The sequence below is a fragment of the Parasteatoda tepidariorum genome, chromosome 3 (assembly GCF_982258835.1).
Source record: "Parasteatoda tepidariorum strain Cologne lab strain chromosome 3, Ptep-v5.0, whole genome shotgun sequence".
Taxonomy (NCBI): domain Eukaryota; kingdom Metazoa; phylum Arthropoda; class Arachnida; order Araneae; family Theridiidae; genus Parasteatoda; species Parasteatoda tepidariorum.
Genome location: NC_141757.1, coordinates 84,081,565 through 84,105,583, shown reverse-complemented (window position 1 = coordinate 84,105,583; position 24,019 = coordinate 84,081,565).

Below are 24,019 nucleotides of genomic sequence, written 5' to 3'. Positions count from 1 at the left end.
GCATCTTGCAGTTTCTGTTGCAATTGTTTCAAGTAATCTTCAACAGGACGAGCAGCATTAGTTGGAATTCCTCTTTCACCAGTCCAAAATTCTTTCAAAATGGCTAATGGTCCAGCAGGTAATCTTCCATAAACCAATTGATATGGTGACACTCCAGTGATTGCATGAGGTATTTCCCTATATGCAAAAAGTAAATAAGGAAGGTGAGCGTCCCATTCATTCCCATGTTCTTGGATGTTTTTGTTCAACATGTTTTTCAAAGTTCTGTTCCATCTTTCAACTGCTCCCATACTCTCAGGATGACCCGGAGTGGAAAATCTAGGAGAGACTCCCAATATGTCATGGAAAGCTTGAGTTAACTGGGCTGTAAAATTTGTACCTTGGTCCGTACATATAGTCTTGGGGAAACCAGTTTGACAGAAAATCTTCATCAGCACATCGCAAGTAGTCTTTGCAGTAATATGTTTGACCGGTATGGCTTCCGCCCATCTTGAACACAAATCAATAGCGCATATGATGTACGAGTGTCCTCTTTTAGATCGGGGCTCTAAAGGTCCAATACAATCCACGCTCCAAACCTCAAATGGATTATTAGGCCTTACAATTGGCTGTATAGGAATTCTATCTCTATATGTTGTAGTTCTTCGTAACTGACATGGCTTGCATGCTTCACAAAATGTTTTCACGTCACTTTTTATTGAAGGCCAGAAAAATGAATATTTAATGCGTTGCTTAGTTTTCTGTTCTCCCAAGTGTCCAGCTAAAGGAATTTCATGAGCCATCTGTAAAACTTCCTTTCTTTTGCAACTAGGCAGAACAACTTGTTTTACCTTCTCCCCACAAACAACATCATTATGCATCAGCAAGCAATCTTCTACTTCGAATGATCTTTCCTTCTTAGTTGCTTTTTCCCATGCATCTTGTAACGTTACGTCCTCTTTCTGAAGTTTGATAAATTCCTTTCTCGTCTCACTGTCAAGATTAGAATCAACTTTGTTTTCTAGGTTGACCGGTTCTGCAAACAACTCTCTTTCTGAACAGGATTCAGGTGTTTGATCTTCATTGGCCTCGACATTTGCGACTTTGATTATTTGGGATTCATCATCATTAATGACTTGTCTTGCATTAACACTGTATAACTGTACATGTTCTAGGAGAGCCTCATATGCAGTTTGACAAATTAGCATATCATTCACCAGCTTCTTGGAAACAGCAAATGTAATTGGTACTGAATCATGCCATCCATCATCCATTTTTATATTGAATATTCTCAAGGGAACAATTTCACTATCACCAAAGGCTGATACTAATTGGATTTGTCCTTCTCCAGCACGTTCAATGTCTTTTACTAAGTCCGCTCGCACAACAGAGATTTGTGCTCCAGAGTCTACAGTTCCTTTGAAGACAACATCACCACATTTGACTTTTACAGTCTTCAATTCATCAATATTCTGTGCTAAGAAGTTACAGGTGGATTTGGGAGTAGACATCTGTACTGTCATAATATTTTTCGTATTATCCTTAGTCTGCACTGCATTACTTTGGGCTTTGACTGGTAGAAGTTTGTTTCTTTGAGAACTCTGTTTACTTATGTTCCTATCCCTGCATTCTCTCGAATAATGACCTTCTTTGCCGCAAGAAAAACACGTAGGTACAAAACGTGATCGATTATATTGAGTTTCATGGCTGTTATTAGAATAAAAATTATTGTATTTGTGACTTGTCACATTATCTTTATTTCCTATATTCATTTCTTCTTTATGGCGTGGTTGATTCCATTTATTCGAAGGAAAGGTCCTGTGAAAAGATTTCTCTTTACTGTTCAATGGCACAGCTGGTTTCTTGGTTTTCCGATGAATGTCCTCATATTCATCAAGTTTTTCCACAAGCACCTTTGGAGTTTTTATTTTAGACCAGTCATCTATGAAATGTTCACGTATCTCGGTGGGCACCTTCTTTTTCATTTGGTCCGTTATGAGAAGATCTTTAAGTTCATCAAAGGTTTGAATATTTAACCCATTAAGCCATTCCTCGCAAAAATTTCTAATTTCATAAAAGAAATCTTTCCAGGTTCCTTCGGGGTTCTTTTGATGTGTGACAAACATTTGGCGAAATTTTTCAGGGCTCATTTTAAATCTTTGAAGTAATAATTTTTTCACATATTCATAATCAGCCGCATCTTTTTCTGGTTCACGAGCAATAAGGCATACGATATCTGACGGTATAATACTCATAAGATGCGTCACCCAGCATTCCTTCGGTAAATTTAAGATTTTTGCTTGACGTTCGAACGAAACTAAGAATAAACTGATATCATCATTTTTTGAATCAAATTTTGGAATTAACTTATGTAAATCAATCTTGAATTGTCCAGATTCTTTCACCTCATTTTCATCTCCTGTTTTCATCTCGATTTGTTTCTTCCGAAGCTCGAATTCCATTTCATCCTTCCTTTTCTTTTCTTCAACTTCATCTTGCCTCTTTCGTTCCGCCATTTCAAATTCTTCTTTTCTTTTACGTTCTTCAATTTCAAGTTCTTCTTTTCTTATGCGTTCATTTACTTCGAGTGCTTCTTTTCCTTTACGATCGTCTATAATAGTGTTCAACAGTTCTTTACAAAAATCTTCATCGAAATTTTCATTCTTCAAGATGAGCTCTTTCAACTCAAACACTCTTAGATTAGTAACATTTTCAACCCCCATTTCTATTGCCATGAATTGCAAGTCTATTTTTAAGCCTTTTCCTAAAAACGCCATCTCGTACCTTATTATAATTAACTTAAACTAATTACTTTACCTTACGTAAACACGTTACGTTTACCTTACGTTACGTTTACATTACGTAAAAAAAAAATCTAAAAGTTTGATATGTAAAAGAAAAATAATAAAATTTTAAACTTTATTTACATATATCTGATTAAATTTAAATTCAGCCATATGCTATTATAATAAAAAAAAATTAGTAATATCCTATTGTAATGTATACACGCAATACCACACAAAAAAAAATCTCTTCAAATGCAATAACAAAAGGTCTTTTTAAATTAGAATTCTACTTAAAACAAACAACTTATTAAAATGCAATCCTAAAACAGAACTACAAAATTCTCGAAGCATAAATCAACATTTTATTAAAACGCAACCTTAAAATAATACCAAAGCACTTTGTAAAATAATAGCAAACTACTTCTTAAAATCAAATCAAAATCACTGATGAGAACATAAAAAAAATCAAAAAGCATTAGACCTCAAGAACACAGTAATAATAATAAATCACTAGATAAAATTTCTAGCAACAGAATAAATGTATATCTTATATGAGTGAATGAAGTGAATACTTTTGACAAAATATTTCTCTTAATCACCACATCAAATTACTTTTCAAAACAAACTAATAAAATCTATCACTTTAAATATAAACATTCAATCGTATATTTATTATTCTTTTTCAGAGTCATCACTTTCCTTTTTTTTTTTAAAGAATGAATAAGAATTCACCAAAACAAAACAGCATTTCACTTACTAGACTTCCTTTTTTTTCATTAATCATAAAACAGAATGCCAAATATCAAATCAGAAAACATATAAACTTTACTGATATATAATTTAATATTCAATAAACCATAAGGAAAAGATTTCATTTAAACATCTACCATCATTAAAAGCAGTTATACAATATTTCAGAATTACTAATTCCAAAGTCATAAATAACTCTTATAAAGTATAAACATTTCTTCAACTAAGAAACGAATTAATCCATTACTTCCGCTTTCGGAAAATAAGTTTCACTTTGTATGCTTAACTTTCTTTTTTAAAATCTTTAAAAAGCAGTAGATTTTAGAATAAACTGCAACTTTATGCTTTTATACAGATATAAACACAGTAAATATATATTTTCGTTGAAAAAAAATAAGTTTTCTTAAGATTAGGATAATCTTTACACATTAAAACACAATAAAGTGATCAGGTTGATCAAAAGGTTTTGAAATGACCAGGACGGTCTCTGAACGAACGATAATATTAAACGTTTTAACCGGGATGGTTAAAATCTATATTTATTTATGATCAGGATTGATCAAATTTATATTTAGTAAACTAAATATAAAAACTACTTATCGTCTTGGATTGACGCATCTATTCTTTTTGTTTTGTTTTGAAAACAAAAGTTCCACCACATAAATTGAACTGATGTCAAAGAAACTATGAACTAAATATTAAATTCTTTAAATTTTCGTACATAAATACTCCTTTGAAAACTTTTGGAAACAATGATATATTTAGAACAAAGCGTTCTTTCTTCAACCAAAACAAAAATGCGTTTTCTATGGCAGAAAACCTAAATGAAAATATGTTTTCTATGGCAGAAAACCTAAATGAAAATATGTTTTCTATGGCAGAAAACCAAAATTATTCCTTCTACAACGAATATTTAATACGATTCTGATGAATCAAAACTATACGATTCTGATGAATCAACCCAATAAGTTAAACTGTAACTTATTATTTTCATACAATTAATACCAATTATTCACAGTTCCAAAAGTAATCAAGGCTAATAATAATGCACTCTTACCATTATTTTAAATTTAACTAAAATTTTACTAGTGAGTGTGGACTCCTCTTACCTGGTTTCTAATGGAATCCTTCATTTCCTTGATTGGAAACCATATTTCTGTTTCAGCTAATTGCTAATTAATTAGCTAATTTCATCTAGAATTCCATCCTAGCACGACTACGCCACTAAAACTTTGCAGGTTCTTTTTCAAATTTTCATAATGTGAAATGATTTTCACACTAAACTTTTCTTGGCATAAAACAAATTTATTTAAACACCTACTATGCCACATCACAAACATAAAATTAAGTATATAGAAATATTTACAAATCACATCGTCAAAACGCGCTTCGCTCCTTCCTCCCACGTACTAATCCTTTTTACACCACACTAATAGAAGAGAGATTCTTTTTTAATTAATTCTTAAGTTTTGTTCATATCTCGCAGCGCCATCTAGTGGTGGCAAACCTTACAACGACCAAAGGGGTCCGGCCGTCAAAGGAAATGGCACCCCAGACCATAATGCCTTGTTGAGGGCCGGTGTGGCTCGCAATAGTGAAGGCAGGATCCCCCCTCTGCCCTGTACGTCTCCAAACACGTCTTCGATGATCGTCAAGACACAGTTGGAAGCGGGATTCGTCGCTAAAGACTATACGTCCCCAGTCGGCATCATTCCAGCCTGTTCAAGATATGCACCACTGTAATCTGACACCAAGAAGCAATCGGATGATTGCTTCCTGGTGCGTCGATTTTTTTGTTATAGAGTGTATATTATGACCAATACTATTATCGTAATTCAATAAAGCTGCATGGTACAAAAGTATATGATTACATCAGAAAAGCTGTTTATTGGCAGTTGAAAACGCAAAATCTAAAGGAACAGACGTATAAGGTGAGAATTTTTTTACAAAAATGTCTAAAATTTAATATTCAAAATTTCAGTTGATCTGAAGGAAATGGGGGGAAAACCAATATTTTGTAGATTTGAATAAAAGCAGTTTCGGTATTTTGTTTTAATATAATTACTGCAAACTATAACTAACTATATACATGATCAAGAATAAATACTAGTTCAAAATTACATTTTCCGTTATTCGAATCAAGGCTGTATTTATTGGAAATCCTCCAAAAATATTTTTATATATTCCTTTTTATTTTGAAACGTCAGAAATGTACTTTTTTTGTGAAAAGTTTCGATTCGACCAAAAACTATTTGAAGAATCTGATTTAAAACTGTCGCAATAATTTTACATTTATTCCGTTTTCAATTTTTTCAGCTAATTCCTCCCCTATAATTTTAAAAGTTTTAAGTCTGTATCCTTTTTTTTCAAAACTAACATAAAAATTTAGCTTTGCAAAACTAAAGTTTTCCTTTAATTTATTTTTTTTTAAAACATTTTTTTTGAACTCGTAGCAAAATTAATTTATTTCTCCAGTAAGAAACTGAAACACTATTTTTAAGAAAAAAAATTATTTTGAGTTTCAACTGCGAAGCTTCCTTAACGGTAAAATTTCTATAATTTAACGATGCGTGCGAAAAATACTTTTTTTTCCTCATTGCTTTTAATAATTCTTACTTTAACTTCCATGACTATATCTTAAGCGTGAACTTAAAAAGTAAGAAAAAAAAAAGATAGCAGGCTTTAGGACAAGACCTCTCAGGTTCTTATAAGTAAAAAAAAAAATTCCAGAATTAGAGATTCAATCAGTAAATTTCCAGAACTAATTTAAATGTTAATATATTTCGTATCCTTTTTACCCCAATCAGTTCCCAGCAGAATTTTAAATGCAATTAAATCTCAATCAGAAAGAAGGCTGCAATTCACGAAAAAAACTACTGCGTTAGCATAAAAAAACTCTTTTCATTTCGTGATGAAGTAAATTAAATAAAGGAACTACCATCACAATGTTTTGATTAATTAAAATTGCGATGTTAGGCACTTTCTTATGAAAAAAAAAACTTTTTAATCACTTATCATTGAAAAGGTCGCAGCATGAGGATTTTATTTGAATAATATGTTTTTAATATAGTTTTAATCGTCAATGTCTAACAATGATTCTTATTTTAAGCCAATTTTTTGCTTTATTAGTTCGTATATTAAACAAAAGATTTGTGTATTAAATACAAAGTGTTGAAAAGTCAGCAAAGAAGTAATTCCTTTATAATTAAAGACTTAATTTTTTTAATAAAATATTTAGTAAACATCAACAATAAAATATTTTATAAATATTGTCCTAATTATATATTGCGCAAAAAATCATCATAATTTTTTTAAAGAAATTAGGATTTTCAAAATAGTAGTTTATTGCTTTCAATATGAATATAAAGTTAATTAAAACATCATTCCTATTAAAATTAATAAGTATACTAATTTATTTGCAAGAACAATGGTAAATATGAAATATCTGAATTTTTTTTAAATATACTCTGTAAAAAATTAAACGTATCTTAATTTCAAAAATGGTGGCAACTACTTTACACTAAAAGCAATGCAAAGGGAGAATAAAATAGTTGTCAACATTTTTACTGTTGAGATACTCCAAAAGATACAATAGGATGAGAGATACAATAAGATATGAAAAACAAAATTATCTTAACGATCAAATTTAAAGTACGAACAATTATTTAAGAATGCAGAACAATTATTTTAGAATTAGAATTTTGAATTACTTTTTAAAATAAAATTATTTTGCAAATCAAACTCACAAAAACAAAGAGAACAATAAGGCATAATTTGAATTATTCTTAACAGAACAGAAGCTCATCGTATTGTAAAATTATTTAATACAATTGACAGATATTTAATAACTATGTGTATATATATATATATATATATATATATATATATATATATATATATATATATATATATATATATATATATATATATATATATATATATATATATATATATATATATATATATATATATATATATATATATATATATATATATATATATATATATATATATATATATATATATATATATATATATATATATATATATATATATAATGTTAGCACTAAGTTTTAATTTTATTAAAGTTTAAAAAGAAAATGATTGGCCACTAGATGGCAGTAGCAATTATGTGTAGAGAGAGCGTAGAGGTGCGCGCGAAATGAGCCTGATGTAAAGAATGATACAATTACTGATGTCTGTAAATATTGTTTGTAAATAAATTATTAATATGCTAAAATAATCAAGCTCTTACTTCCTCCTACCCCCCAACTTGCCCGAACCGAGCTACTCGATGCCTGACAAATTATATGATTCCAATAAATTCAGAAGTGGGATTACCACAAACCGGGATTTCCCGCAACGCTATCAGGTAGGCGATTTTTGAATTATTTCGTTTTAAGTATTCAAATGTGTAGTATAAAAAACGTATTGTTAAGTAGTAAACGATTTTGAGAATTATAAGTATAAAGTATTTTCTTAATTTCGTTTCAACGAAGTAATTAAATAGAAGTAATTTCGTTTTCGAGGATATAAGTACTAAAATTTCGTTTTTGATAAAGTATTTCTATGTATTAAGTATTTAAGTATCATAATTTACGAAGCATGGCCTTTTGGGGGAAGGCAAAAAAAGTAGATTTAATAGAATTAGCATCGGAGTTAGGTCTTTCGGTACCAGAAGATGCTAAAATAATTGATTTAAAACGTATTATAACCGAATCGGAATCATACGATGAAGAATTTAGTAAGAGCTTACTAAGTAGAATTTCGGAAGATAGAGTAGCATCAGAAATAGCAGCCAAAACATTGGCAGACCGCGAGTATGATCTTGAACGTCTACGCATAGAAAGTAGGGCTCAAAACGTAAATATTTCGGATTTAAGTAGTAACGAGGAAAGTAAAAACGTAAACACAGATTTTAGAAAGTTAATGCACGAATATAAGATCAAAGATGGAGATATAAATTTTTATTTAGTTTTATTTGAACGGCAGGCGCGACGTATTGGTTTAAGTGAAGAGTATTGGGTATCACAATTATTGGGACTACTCCCTTATGAAATTACGCAACTAATCGCGCGTGAAAACGAAGATAATGCAAATAATTATAAGTATGTGAAATCATTATTGCTTAAGAGATATAAGTTAAGCGCTGATAAGTTCAGATTTAAATTTTTAAATCATGTTAAAAATCCAGAAGGTACATGGAAGGATTATTCTTTTGAATTACAAAACTATTTTGAAGAGTGGATAACGGGTCTCGAAATATCGGACTTCAATAGTTTAAAGAATTTGATTATTACTGAACAATTGAAAAAACAAATAAATTCAACAACGCGGGAACATTTTGTGGACGAATGGCCTAAATTTAATAAACCAGATCAATTAGCAGATAAATTAGATAATTATGATAATGTGCGATCGATTAACAGTTATAAATTAAGAAACTCATCAAATTTTTATTCTCGTGGTGATAAATTTCAGGCGGAAAAGAAATCAATTCCGTTTAATGAAAACAAAAGTATAAATCGAAAAAAGTATGTAAGCTCGGATATCCGAAATGAGAAAGGGGAATATAAATGTTTCAACTGTAATGATTATGGCCATATATCTCGTGATTGCCCGGCACCTAAAACTATTGCTTATTGTAAGAAATGTAAAAAGCAAGGTCATTCTCTTCGAACGTGTAAATTTGAAACCGAACAAAAGCGAGAAGGGAATAATTTATCCGTTAGTCAAAACAACTCTGATTCAAGTGCATCATTGGCGCCTACGAATTATTTGAAAGATGCTTATATTTATGGTAATAAGATGACGGCTTTAATTGATACAGGAAGTAGTAGTTGTCTTTTGAAAGAAAGTATCGCTTTAAAAATGAATCTGGACTTGCAACCAGATAACAGTGATTTATTTGGTTTTGGTAATCAAAATAATCCAGTTACGAAAGCTATAGGTAAAGCTGTAGTAAATATTCGGGTGGATGACGTAATAGGGAAATGTATTACTTTATTAATTGTTAAGGATGATTCACAACCGTGTGATTTAATTTTAGGAAGAACATGGCTAGACTTACCTTACATTGCTTTTGTGCGTATTGGAGGTAATTTAAAATTTGGATACGCATATAATGACGTTTTTTCTGAAATTCAAGTAGATATGAATAAAAATGCGGTTAAATTGAAAACAGTAAACGAAACAGAAATCGAAAATAAATCAATTAATTTAATTAGGGCAAGAGTCGAAGAAAGCGAAAACTCGATTCTTAATGGGACAATTTTAGTAAAAAGTATAGGCCAGAATTTTGATTCAATTCTTGAGGTAGTTAACGGTGAAACGATTGTACCGGTTGTAAATAAGGAAGAATTTAACTTAAAAATTAGGAAAGATCAGTGCTTAGGTAGGGGAATGGAGGTAAGTGAGGAAAGCTTAATGCTGTCTAATAAAGTGGAAATTGATAGTCAAAAAGTAGAAGTAAATACAATTAACAATGAGAAGTCTCCTATTTTAATGACAGACATTAATTTTGACGAATCCTTGGAAAGTATTAAAAGATTTGAACTTTTAAGTTTATTAAATAAATATCGTGACTGTTTTGCTTTAAACGTAAGTGAGTTAGGCTGCACGAATTTATGCAAAATGGACATTAAAGAAATAGAGGGCAGTAAGCCAATTTTTCAGAAACCATATAAAACCAATTCCGAAGAAAGAAAACAAATAAAAGAAATAGTCTCTGAATGGAAGAAGTATGGAATAGTGTCAGACACAAGATCGCCATATTCCAGTCCTGTATTATTAGTTAAGAAAAAAACAGGAGAACAACGATTAGTTATAGATTTTAGGAAATTGAACTCTCAGACAGTTAAGGATAAATTTCCTTTACCCAAAATTGATGACATTTTAGAATGTCTTGGAGGAAGCCAGTTTTACACGACTTTAGATTTAGCTAGTGGATATCTACAATTGCCATTAACAGAAGAAGCAAAATTGAAAACGGCTTTCATAACTCCAGACGATACTGGTCAATTTGAGCGAATGATTTTCGGATTGGCAAATGCACCAGCAGAGTTCCAAAGACTAATGAATATTGTTTTGGGTCCATTGTTCAACAAAAAAGTACTCTGTTATTTAGATGATATCTTGATTCCAGCCAAAACATGGATTGAAATGATACAGAAACTTACTGAAGTATTTGAGTGCTTAAGAAGAGCCAATTTGACTTTAAAACTACCAAAATGTGAATTTGGAAAGTTACAGACTGAATTTCTTGGTTTTATACTTAGTAGAGATGGTTTGAAACCTGGACCACGTAAAGTAGCAGCTATTGAAAAATTCCCAGTTCCAAAAAATATGCATGACATCCAAAGATTTTTAGGACTTACTAGTTTCTTTAGAAGATTTGTTCCAAAGTATTCTCTCAAAGCAGCACCATTATCTGAACTTACAAAAAAGGATGCAAAGTTTGTTTGGACAAAAAAGCAAAGCGAGGCTTTCGAGGAACTTAAAAGTAATCTTATTAAAGCGCCTATTCTAGCTCATTATGATCCACAAAGTGAAACTGAAGTACATTGCGACGCTAGTTCTATTGGATTGGCCGGAATATTGTTTCAGCGAGATAGTAAAAAGAATTGGAGAATGGTGTATTGCGTTAGTAAGAAAACTACGGAAACTGAACAAAAATATCATTCAAGTAAATTAGAGTTGATGTCAATTGTGTGGACATTAGACAGATTAAGGCAGTTTTTGATAGGAATAAAGTTTACAATCGTTACAGACTGTCAAGCAATAGTGTATTTAAACGCTAAAAAGTCATCAAATCCTCAAATGGCAAGATGGTTTAACCTAATGCAAGAATATGATTTTGAGATCCGACACAGATCAGGTGAACGAATGAAGCACGTTGATGCGCTAAGCAGAGCAGCTGTTGAAGAGCCAGAAGACACTTTGAACACTCTTATTGAGAGAAAATTTGAAGTTTGTGTTACCTTGACTACAGACGAGCAAGTTTTGATGATGCAAAATTCAGACATTGAACTGCGTAAATTAATAGAGATATGCAAGAAAAATTGTGATGATAGATCCGAAGCTGAAAAAAGAATGATCGAAGGATATGTTTACAAGCAGAATAAGATTTATAGAAAACACAAGGTTAAAGATAAAGAAATTTTATTATATGTAATACCCAAGGCAATGAGGAAAAGTATAGTAGTCAGATCCCACGATCTCATGGGACATTTTTCAGTTGATCGAACTGTTAGTAAAATAAAAGAATTATATTGGTTTGCCTCGATGAAGCGTTACGTAAGAAGACATATTTCAATGTGTTTTGAGTGTTTGCTGAATAAAGTACCAGGAGGGAAACAACAGGGATTTTTGAACCTAATTGCACCAGGGAAACGTCCGTTCTCTATCATTCACGTTGATCATTTAGGACCTTTTGTTAAAACTTGTAGAGGAAATCAAGAACTATTAGTAATAATAGATAATCTAACCAGATTTGTCAGAGTTACACCAGTGAGAAGTACTTCAACTCAAAATGTGCTGAAAGCTTTACAGAATTTCATCAACGAATTTGGATTACCTGATAGGTTGATAAGTGATCGAGGGTCATGCTTTACTTCGCATCAATTTGAAGAGTTTTGTGCCACGAATGGAATTAAGCATACTCTAAACTCTACAAAGCATCCTCAAGGGAATGGTATGGTTGAACGAAGTCACAGAACCTTACTATCTACGATTTCTACAAGTATGGAAGATCCAAAACACAAAGATTGGGACTTGAAGGTGAAAGAGGCCGAACGTAATTTAAATAATGCAGTTAATAAAACAACCAACAAAACTCCATTCCAAATGCTACATGGTTACTCACCTAGATTTTATGATGGACTTATAAGTAAATTAGCAGATGACGAAGCTAAGGAATATAAGGATCCTGAAGAAGTGCGTGAAAAGGCGATTCAGATAATAGAAGAAAAGCAGAAAAAGATGAAATCATATTATGACAAAAAAAGATGTAAAACAATCAACTACGTTAAAGGTGAAATAGTGGTCATGAGGAAAACACCTCAAGCAACAGGTCAACCTTTGAAAACTCAGCCAAAATACAGGGGGCCATTGATAATAACACAAGTATTACCAGGTGACACCTACAGAGTAACTCAGTTACAAGAAAAGGAAAAGGGACACTTTTTCACAACTACCGCTCATGTGAGTCAATTAAAACCTTGGAGAATTCATCCAGACTCTAGTGATTCCAGTGACACTGAACAAGAATTTTGAACTTTATGAACTTTCATTTAATTTAACTTTTATTATACTAAATTGAACTTTAAAAAAAAATCGTTTTACAGTATAAATGTAGTGTATCACCGTGTACTAATAATTTCTTTTTATTTTTATAAGTAGGTTAGCAAAAGTAAGAAAGTTGTTTTTAATTTCTAAAATTTTGTAAACTGTGAAATTGAAATAGTTAGAAGAATTGTAAGTATCCATTTTTCTTTATTTTTTGTCATATTTTGAAATAACTTGTATGTATTGTGTTGTGTTTAGTTATTAATATTGTTTGTATTAATCAGGAGATTAATCGGTCAGTCTGGCCGAATGTTAGCACTAAGTTTTAATTTTATTAAAGTTTAAAAAGAAAATGATTGGCCACTAGATGGCAGTAGCAATTATGTGTAGAGAGAGCGTAGAGGTGCGCGCGAAATGAGCCTGATGTAAAGAATGATACAATTACTGATGTCTGTAAATATTGTTTGTAAATAAATTATTAATATGCTAAAATAATCAAGCTCTTACTTCCTCCTACCCCCCAACTTGCCCGAACCGAGCTACTCGATGCCTGACAAATTATATGATTCCAATAATATATATATATATATATATATATATATATATATATATATATATATATATATATATATATATATATATATATATATATATATATATATATATATATATATATATAATATATTAATATATATATATATATATATATATATATATATTTATATATATATATATATATATATATATATATATATATATATATATATATATATATATATATATATGGGAATAAATAAATTTTTAGAAGACATTGAATAATTTTTACTAATAATCGGTTTTTCACGTACAAGAACTCAATGGCTCAAGTATCTCATGTATGCCAATTAGTGCTGACAATATGTAATATTTAATAGTATTTTATAACCGTCGTTGAACAGCCGATCCAATTTTGGGTTTACGACTACTAATGCTTAACTCCGTAGCCTTGTAATTTCGATTCTTGTAATTTTGAATATATATCTATATATTTATCCTTATTTTCCAACTAATAAACTAACTTTCTCCATTATAAACAATCTAGCTATTGCTATCTGAATAGTTTAATAAATAGCTAATATATTGTATAGTTTTAGTTTAGTTATAGTTCCCTTTAAATGTATAAGAATGATTCACTCGGTGTTAACTTGAAATAAAATGTTCGTTCATTCATAAAAATATTTTTGGGATTGTTCAATTCCAAATTCAAAGAGATATTTCATTACAGTTTTTACAGAGTATCTTTAACGCAAAAACTACATGCACTGTTTTACCCGTGATAAAATCATATAATATTATCATAGTAATTTTTCTATATATTATAAACAACAAAATTTTATTGGCTTGGAATTTCATATTTAAGCATCCTGTTCCGCGAACAAGAACGCCACAATAGCAATGCTATATTAAAATCTTACGACTAAAATGTATATTATTCTGCGAATTTTATAATATGATATTTGATTTTAAAATAATATATGATGTTTGGATTAAAAAAGACTTCTTAGAAAGGTTATCAAAACTATAAATTTTTATGAATATAAAACAACACTTAACCAATAGCTCAAATAAAGCTCATAAAACTATACTATAAAAAAATTTTTTAATTCCCGAATAACTCAAATCCAAACATATTAAATAATAGATAGTTAAATCCATAGAAATGCCAATGAATATACAAATATCATACACTCTGACTAATAGTTAAAGGATTTACATATTTAATTGAATTTAGCCGTTATTCAAGAGCTGTGAAATCTTGTAAACATATCTTGACAATCGATTTTATTATTAAGAGAAAATTCTTTGAATGTTAATGATTCATGCTCGATTCAGTTTGACGTTTACATTAGAGCTTCCTTTTGATCTAATGTCCCCAATGCGTTTAAAGGAGATTTGTTGAACATAAAATGGTTGTATTATTCATAAGCAGTATCATGTTTTGAAAGGAATAATTTATTGATGATTTCTGCAGTAAATGAATTTCATATTCGCGAAATATGTTTAAATATTCTACATTTGTGATTTGTGTTACAGTAATATTTCTATTTATAAGTTTATTGGTTTTGAGATATGAATGAAAAAGTGATAAACAATTCGATTTTTGCATTTTAAATAACTAGTTTTAGATCTAACAACAAATATATTTTACTTTAATACTGTACATTTTATGATGCATTGATTACTTTATGACAGATTCCATACATACATATTTTTAGATTTTTGCAGCAATATGCTTTAGAACATACATTTGAAAACATATATATATGATATGAGTATCATTAAGGAAGATCGAAAACTGACAATATCGAGTCTATTGAGTCGAACAAGAAATTTTCGTAAAATAAAAATTATAGCGAACTTCCAACAAAGTGAAGCTAATAACAGCTTTTTTCCCTTTATTGCACATAATTATTTTTTCTAATAGCTGTCCTCCACTGCAAATGAAAGATACGAATATGAACGAAATATTTTTAAATAACAGTAATCTAACATATGGCCGTTGTGCGATGCAAGTGTTGCTTTATTGATTGTAAACTTAGTAGTCGATAATAATGGTTTTTATCTGATTACTTTTAAAGCTACAGCATAAAAATGAAACAATTTTAATATTAATAAGCCAATAATTGCCAAAGGAAAAAGAAATGGCCGCTATTACCAAAATATTACCATTATTACAGTGTATGTATGGGAACTTTATTTAATAAAATAAAAGACCTTGAAAAATGGTTTAAAATTGTTTTACTTATTGTTCCTTTACTAGAGATATAAACCTTTACCTATGGTTAAAAGTTCAATTTATGCGAAAAACAGGTTTTAAAAAATTCATAAATGGTTATTGGACTTCTTAACATCCGGAATGAAGTAACAACAGTTCGCTAAATTTATTATTAGTAAAATAATTAACAGAAATCAAATTCAGTTCTCTTAACAATTGATTTTCATGTTTATTAACTTGGATTGTTATCAATAATAATTGAATTAATTGCTTCAATCTACTATTTAACGCATAATCAGGTTTCTATTATCAATTTTTATTGATAACAATCCAAGTTAATAAACATGAAAATCAATTGTTAAGAGAACTGAATTAGTAGCTTGGTACACTGAGATAAAAGTATGGTCAAAATTACCAGAATATGGTAATATTTATCGTGTTTCTGGTTCTACGGGAGCACCAAGAATCTTGGTAATTTGCACTGAATATATTTGTTAATGCTTTTGTTAAAATTTAAAAGAAAATAAAGTTTTATAATATGCGATAATTTTTGGTAAATCTGGTAAAATTTGGTAATTTTTTTCATGATAAAATGGCATGAAAACCCTTTATTAGGTTAAAATTATTTTTCAGTTTTGCATTTTTTACAAAATCTATGGTTATAAGAACTATAATTTTGAAAACCAGAATTTTCGATTGAACCGTTACCATATTAACAGAAAAATTTCCTTATCAATGGTTTATTTTCCGTATATATCGGTTTTATAATCCGAAGTCTTGCCATCTTTTTTTTTTCTTTGTACCAGAAACCACCGTATGGAAAGTTTTAACCGAATTTTTTTCTCTGTGTAAATAAGAAGGATGCTAAATAAATTTCAAAGCTGTTTTGAATACCAGAGAAGGTTTAGAAGTAAAAGCGATACTGTAAAAAAGAAACAACTAATAGTTTGATTACTACAAAAATTTAAGAAACTATCAGTAAATAGTATAAAATTATTGTAAGTCTTTAAAAATTTAATCTGCTTGAAGTTAAAAAAAATAGCGTCTGTGCAATACGATTAAGTTCGAGAAAAGCAGCCTAGATATTATTTTCCTTCCCTTGCTAATTCTATCAATGCTAGAATAGAATTTCGGAAACTAGTAAAAAAATTATTTCACAAAAATGGCATACATATAAAAATCTCAATATTTTTAGTTTTTCGTCGCTTAGGTTGATTACTTTATTGCGCTGCAGTAATATGATATATAAACTCATTTGAACACCCAAAAATTTTGTAAGAAAAATATATATATATATATATATATTATTTTTATTTAAATATTTAATAGACATTAAAAGAATTAAAATTCATTTAGCATAAAATCCAACAAAAAACTTAACAAAACTGGCATAGATCACAATGCTAAAATTTTTTTTGCATGAAAGTAAATAAATAAATATTTAATATCTACGTTTTCTTAGTATACACACAATATGCTAACTTTCTATTCTTACAAATTCCTTACTTCTAATCGCTTTCTGAATGAAAAAGCAATGACTGAAATTTCTGATTCATTATAAATTGAAACATATATGTATTACAAGTATGCCACGTAAGCATTTAATTTTCCGCAAATTTATACCTTAGTTTAATATTCAACTCCTTTGAGTTTACCGATTAGTTTAAGTGGGAAATATTGATAAATGTCTCCATTTGCCAAAATTTGACGCTAATCGAATTAAAAATATATAAACCATTTTCATCACGTGCTGATGAACTATTAATGAGATACTTTTATGGAATCATATGAGAAATTATCCCTTAATGGAGAATATCACATGAGACAAATTTACTAAATATTTAAGGATCTGATTCGAATAAGTAAAAAATGATAGTTTAGGTAGAAACTTGAATAATTTAATACAAGTACATTTTAAATGATTCCGACAATCAATATAATCATCATATGTGCTTTTAATTCAAGTAAACACAATTTGATGGGTGGAAAAAAGGATGCAATATTGCATTAAATTCACTTACCTGGTGATACTAATCTGATAATCGTAACATATGTGCAGCAACGCACTTTGCGTATGTTCAAATCCTGCCTTGGGAAATACTTTTCCTACCTCGTGTATTTTCTATAAGAAATTGTATATGAATGCGTATAAATGTCTTATAAAACAAATTTGCATTTTTGTGTATTGAAATTCTGCTGTTATATACAAAACCTACTGGAAATCGTTAAACAGTAGTCTTAAGTGAAATTACAGAAAATTAAAAAGGAACATTTTTATAAAAATAATATTATAAAAATAATTACAAAAAAATGAAAAATAATTATAAAAATATTTATTGGAAACTCAGTAATTATATGTTATAAAGTAAACATAACTCAGTAGATTTTTTCACGGCTCGTCAACATGAAGAGTTTTAAAGACAAAATGATGAGACGCAATTGACGAATTGATTGATCTGGCGATGGAGAACAAATTAATGTGACGTTTTGATGCAGGAAATCAAAAAGCGGCCGAAGTCGTATTAGACAATGACTCTACGTATTACTCCAAATTGGCGGCTACTTACCTATGAAGTAAATAACAATGTAATGGAATATCAGAAATAAATTTTCTTCAAAAAAATGCGCATGGAAAAACTAGTAACTGTTTTTGGGAAAAATTATCTTCACTGGTAGACGGATCATAGGTTAGAGGATTTAGTAATTTTTTTTTCTTCCCCGTAGCGTAAACGCGGGTTAGTTCCATCAAAAAGAACTAAGGCTAGTTTGCTCTAATTCTTGATTCAGGAGTTCCCTTGTCTTGAGTTCAAAATTAAAAGGCTACGGAGTTGAACATTGAAAGTTAAAATCTCAGATTTGGGTCGACTGTTCAACACCGATTATAAGATAAAATAAAACTGTTTCTGAGAGAGCTATGAAAGTTTAAGCGATAGAACGCAAGCCTTCCAATGAGGTGACCCAGGCTGGAACCCAAACGAAGGCTTTCTGATGTGAACTCTTCTTGTGGCACATACTGAGTGCTGATGTGAAACATCTTCAACCGTAGATGCACTGAAAAATTCACGTTTATGAAGAATTGAATAACTTAAACTCTTTCATATCAGTAATCCGTTTCATTTCCGCTTCCCAGTTCAGCATCTTTATCAGCTATAAGCTAAATTAAATTGCCATTAATTTCTAACAGTTCTCATAGTTTAATGCTTAAAATTTGATGCTTTATAAATGCTCACCGGTTAATACAAGTGAAATTTATAAGGCAGAAAGCATAAAATAAATTTCTCTGGTAGAATGTAAAGGTAATATACTAATATTGCAATTTTCATAAATTTAATTCTACTTCTCGACACATTTTAAACATATATTTAAACCATACAGTCAGACAACTGACCTTCAATTTCAATAATTTTGTTGTAATTCGTCTTTACGTACAAAAATAACTACGCGTCACAACTGTAAATTAGCATGTGATAAAAACTAACATTCAGATCTTCCACCCATTCTTCTAACAAACAATGACGGTATCATCAAGTCCTCTCCTGAAAAGAGAACAATTTAATTTAAATTTAATCTGCGAAACTCCTAAAATCGAAACAATGAAGTCTCATATGAGCATCCCCTTTAAAGAGAACACAACTAATTCCCTGTATCTGACACGTGTCCCCTACATCCCTGCATAAAAGGGAAGCCTAGTCCCGGGGTGAATGCAGATACTAAGTTTTGGGGTAAGAACGGAAGGAAGTGCAGAGACCGGACATCCCCTAGATCCAACTCTCTGTACTGGTTTAATTGGTAAGGCAGAATGGGGAACTCTTTGTTTGTCCTTGAAATGAAGGGGCCATTTTGGTGGTAAATGGGCAAAGGGAAGATCTCTGAAACACGTAATGTTAATGAGGACACGTGGAACCTTTGCTGATTAAGACAATATGTAGCATGATAAATTAGGGTGGACCTTTTGCATGAGCCTAGGGAATGCAGTTGTTTGATTTCAATTATGGAAACGCAATTTGAAGAAGATTAGTCTCGTACTGTTGTTAAGTTTGTAAATCAGAGTATTGCTAGATTTGTCTTTGCGGGATCAGGAATCTGCGTGATTCTGGATTGAAAGATCAAGTATCTTCATAGGGAATGAAATTGTTCTGTGCAATCACTCCTAATTATATGCATAAAAGTTTTAAGGAAAATGAATACGATTGTAGCATTAAAATGCGACGCTACTATTGCAACATCAAAAACACTTGCATGATTACTGGTCAAAAACTGCACAGGGAAAATAAATGCACTTTAACAGTTTGAATACAAATACAGAAAATTGCTATACCTCAATATTTGATGTCTTTAAATATGATACGAATAAAGCTTGAAGTATGATTGAGGAATATGAACATTCCCTTATAAAAGTAGGTGTAAATAAAATAAAACTAGGAGTAAAATAATATTTTATGTATGATATTGAACAGAAGGAATGGTTTTGGAAACTAATTTAAAAAAGGAAAAGGATTTAACCGTATTCCTTTAGGAATTGAGTGGTTGTGATACGATTACATCGATATTTCAAAAATTAAAGTGCCAGCAATTCAGTTATTTAACCTGGGTCACCTCAGTGTTCGACTGATTACTTGAAAATTGACAACGAAAATAAATATAAAAATTCAAACAGGTAAGTTTCATATATTTAGAATTTAAGAAGGGAGGGGATCGAATTTAATTCTAAAGGAAAATGGAATTTTTTCTTTAAAAATATGCATTTCTTTTATATTCCCTTACTTAATTGCTTAAAAATCAAAACAATCTCTGTAAGAAACTTTTTTAAATAGAACCTAAAATTTAATTCTCACGGAATGAGAAATGCTTTCTTTTTCATTAATAGATTCTAGATAAATAATATTCTAACAGATTATTGCTAACAAAATAAAATGAGAATATGCGTAATGTTGGAATTCAGAAAGTACTTAAAATTTAAGGCTTTGGGGGGGGGGATAATGTCATCTTTAGGAAACAAGATTAATTTTTTACAATATTTAAATTCCTATAAATTTTGTTGTACCTTTTAATTGCTTAAAAGTCTAAATAAAAATCTGCGCTATAACTTTGTTAAGAATTTATAGAAAGGAGCGAAAATGTCATTCTTATAGTAAGGAAAATTATTTTTACTAAGATAAATATAAATTTAATTCCAACATTTAATTGCTTAAAAATTAAAAAGTAAGTAAATAAATAAACGTAAAATTTTTTAATAAAATGTAAACTAATTTTTGGTGTTTTTTTCTGGTGAGGGTAATGTTATTCTCAGGTAATATGAAATATTTTTTCATTGATTACTAGAATTCATTTTATTCCAATAATTGTTTAAAAATAAAAATAACATTGTAAAAAGGTAGTTTTCGAGTCATTTAAATATGATTTTACAGGGGGAGGTGTAATGTCATACTCAATGCATGGGAATTCTTTTTAATCATTACTAAGGTCAAGCCATGTTATACAGTCTATAACAAAAAAATCGACGCACCAAGAAGCAATCATCCGATAGCTCTGAAATTTCGTATGCATGAACGTTTTGGCTCGATCAGGCTGGAATGATGCCGACTGGGGACGAATAGTCTTTAGCGACGAATCCCGCTTCCAACTGTGTCCTGACGATCATCGAAGACGCGTTTGGAGACGCACAGGGCAGAGGGGGGATCCTAACTTTACTATTGCACGCCACACCGGCCCTCAACAAGGCATTATGGTCTGGGGTGCCATTTCCTTTGACAGCCGGACCCCTTTGGTCGTCATTAGAGGTACACTTACTGCACAGTGGTACGTCGACGACATCCTAAGACCTGTTTTGCTACCGTTCCTTTTGCAGCACCCTGGGCTGGTTTTTCAGCAGGCAATGCCAGACCACATACGGCACGTGTTGCCATGAGCTGTCTGCAAGCTTGTCAAACTCTTCCTTGGCCTGCCAGATCACCAGATCTCTCTCCCATCGAGCATGTCTGGGATATGATGAGAAGGCGATTGCATCTGGTACGGAATGTTGATGACCTCGTTCGACAATTTCATCGAATTTGGCAGGAAATACCGTAAGAGACCATCCGGGAGCTTTATCGGTCTATGCCACGCCGTGTGGCAGCTTGTATCCAGGCTAGAAGCGGGTCAACACCTTATTGAACTTGTTACTGTAACTCTGCAATAAATTATTTAATTGTTCTGAAATTATAATCATTTACTATTCTGCGCATTGTCTTCCTATCCACCAATTTTCGTTTGAATCGGACAACTTCCTCTTGGTGCGTCGATTTTTTTGTTATAGAGTGTATTTAAACATTTAATTGCTTAGAAGTTGGAAAAAATATATGCTAAGAGACATAATTTGGTATGAACCTAAAACTCATGGTTTTCGGGGGGAGGGGAGTATGTTCTTCTCAGGGAATATTTAAAAAAATGTTTTTTTAATTATTAGTGTTTATATGAGTTATTTCCCAGTTCTTATTCGCTTAAAAAATTAATATTAGATATGCATTAAAATTTCTTTTATAAATTACCATGAAACTAAGAGGATGAAACACCCAATCAAAAAGTTAGGACTTTTTTGTTTTGTGATGCTGAACCTCATAAGAGTATGAGTTTCAAATCGTTTTAAATTTTTTCTACTCCAAATTTGAGTGTGGTATATAGAATGGGGTAAAATGTGACCACTGACTCAAATCTGTATAATCTATTTGCAACTCAACAATAAATTAAATTTTTTATGCAGACAAATGTCAAGAAAATGCTAAAAGGTAAGATTTTATACGCAGCCATTAACTTTATGTAGAAAACGTTAACAATGTCGTTTTATTCAGAAAAAAAATCCCCTTTCAAATTTGCAAGAAAATGTTTTGTGCGAATCAGAGTAATATCCCCGGTCTTTCCAGCTTTCTCGTCTTGGCTTGTAATCGCGAACAAGTATCTCTTATTACGACGCTATCGTAACAGAAATTTTATGTAAGCTTAAAGCACTGAAATAGTGATCCGCAATTTCAATTTACATTTCCCCTTTCACTCACTTTTATGATCTGAAACCAGGCTTTCGGATTCATTTTAATTTGGCTTACACTCATACATATTTCTGTTGGAAAATTTCCCGACGACGGGTTGTTTGGGATTTAATACACATTACTAAAGCAACTGGCGCTTGTTAGTTCCAATCCCTGCCAACCCTTTCGCAACATCTATGCGACTGTAATCCTTTTACAACTCCCCCGAATATCGTATAACTACGTCCGCCACTGGCTTGCAATCACTTTGCCGAAATCATTTCGCAGTGCCTTGTATCGTTTACCATATGAGAGATTCGTTATAAAGGACTAAAGTATACAAAAGAGGGAGTCTATGGAGGGAATAGAGGAGACGGGTTTAACGATTTGAATCGTAATAAATGTCAGGACATGTGAATATTTACGTCTGCTTTTAAATGCTGTCTTCTTCTGAATATGGTAGCTATCAAATGTTAGGTTTCATTTTAGTAATATGAATTATTCATGAAGATTTCCGCCAAACATGCCGAAAATCTTTTAAAAACGTCCATGTATTTGAGTATAAATATTACACATGAATACATGAATTAATGAAAACGGCGCAGAATTCGTATTTGGAAGATGTTTATCTTAAAAAGATTACGTATGTTGCTAAAGTGGAGTCATGTGGAAAAACGGGGACTTTTATTTCCCTGAAATAACATAAATATAAGATGTGGTGTAATTTTTTATTTCGATATTAACCTTTTGACACATTTGATTATTGAATGCTTGCAAATAGAAGAGACACTGTTCATAGCCTCTATCTAGGAAAAATCATTAAACTTTAACATTAATTATTTCTTAAATCCTTAAACTTTAACATAATTTTTAATTTCAATCATTTCTTATTAACTAAAAACTATGAAATAATTAAATTTTATTATATTGCATTTTATTTATTTGTAATGTTTATTTTATCCTAGATATAGAAATTATGCAATTTGCTTGTAAATGTAATGACATGCAAAACTGCTTTTAATTGCACAGACGTTTTACTTTTAATATTTATTCCGACAATTTATTCAGAAACAAAAGCATGTACTAAGACCTAACACATTAAAATTTAACCTGGCTGGGGCAATTAACCAGAAAAAAGTTATTATTTACACCATACACATACGCTTACATCAATTGTTTACTGCGCAACAATAAACTTTCTGCAAAAAGTACACTGTAAAATAAATTACGGTGAAAAGTACCAGCACTCGGGGTACCGATACTTTTTACCGTTAAATTCACTTTTACTAGAACACATTACAAGACAAAAAATCTTATAAGCCTTAATTTTTCAGTAATAATTAGCGTAAAGTCACCGACACTCGAATTAAATAAATATTATTGTAAAAATTACAGTTTAATATTTTACGGTGAAGAGGATTTTACGGATGTTGCACCCAAAGTGCCGGTACTATATACCAAGC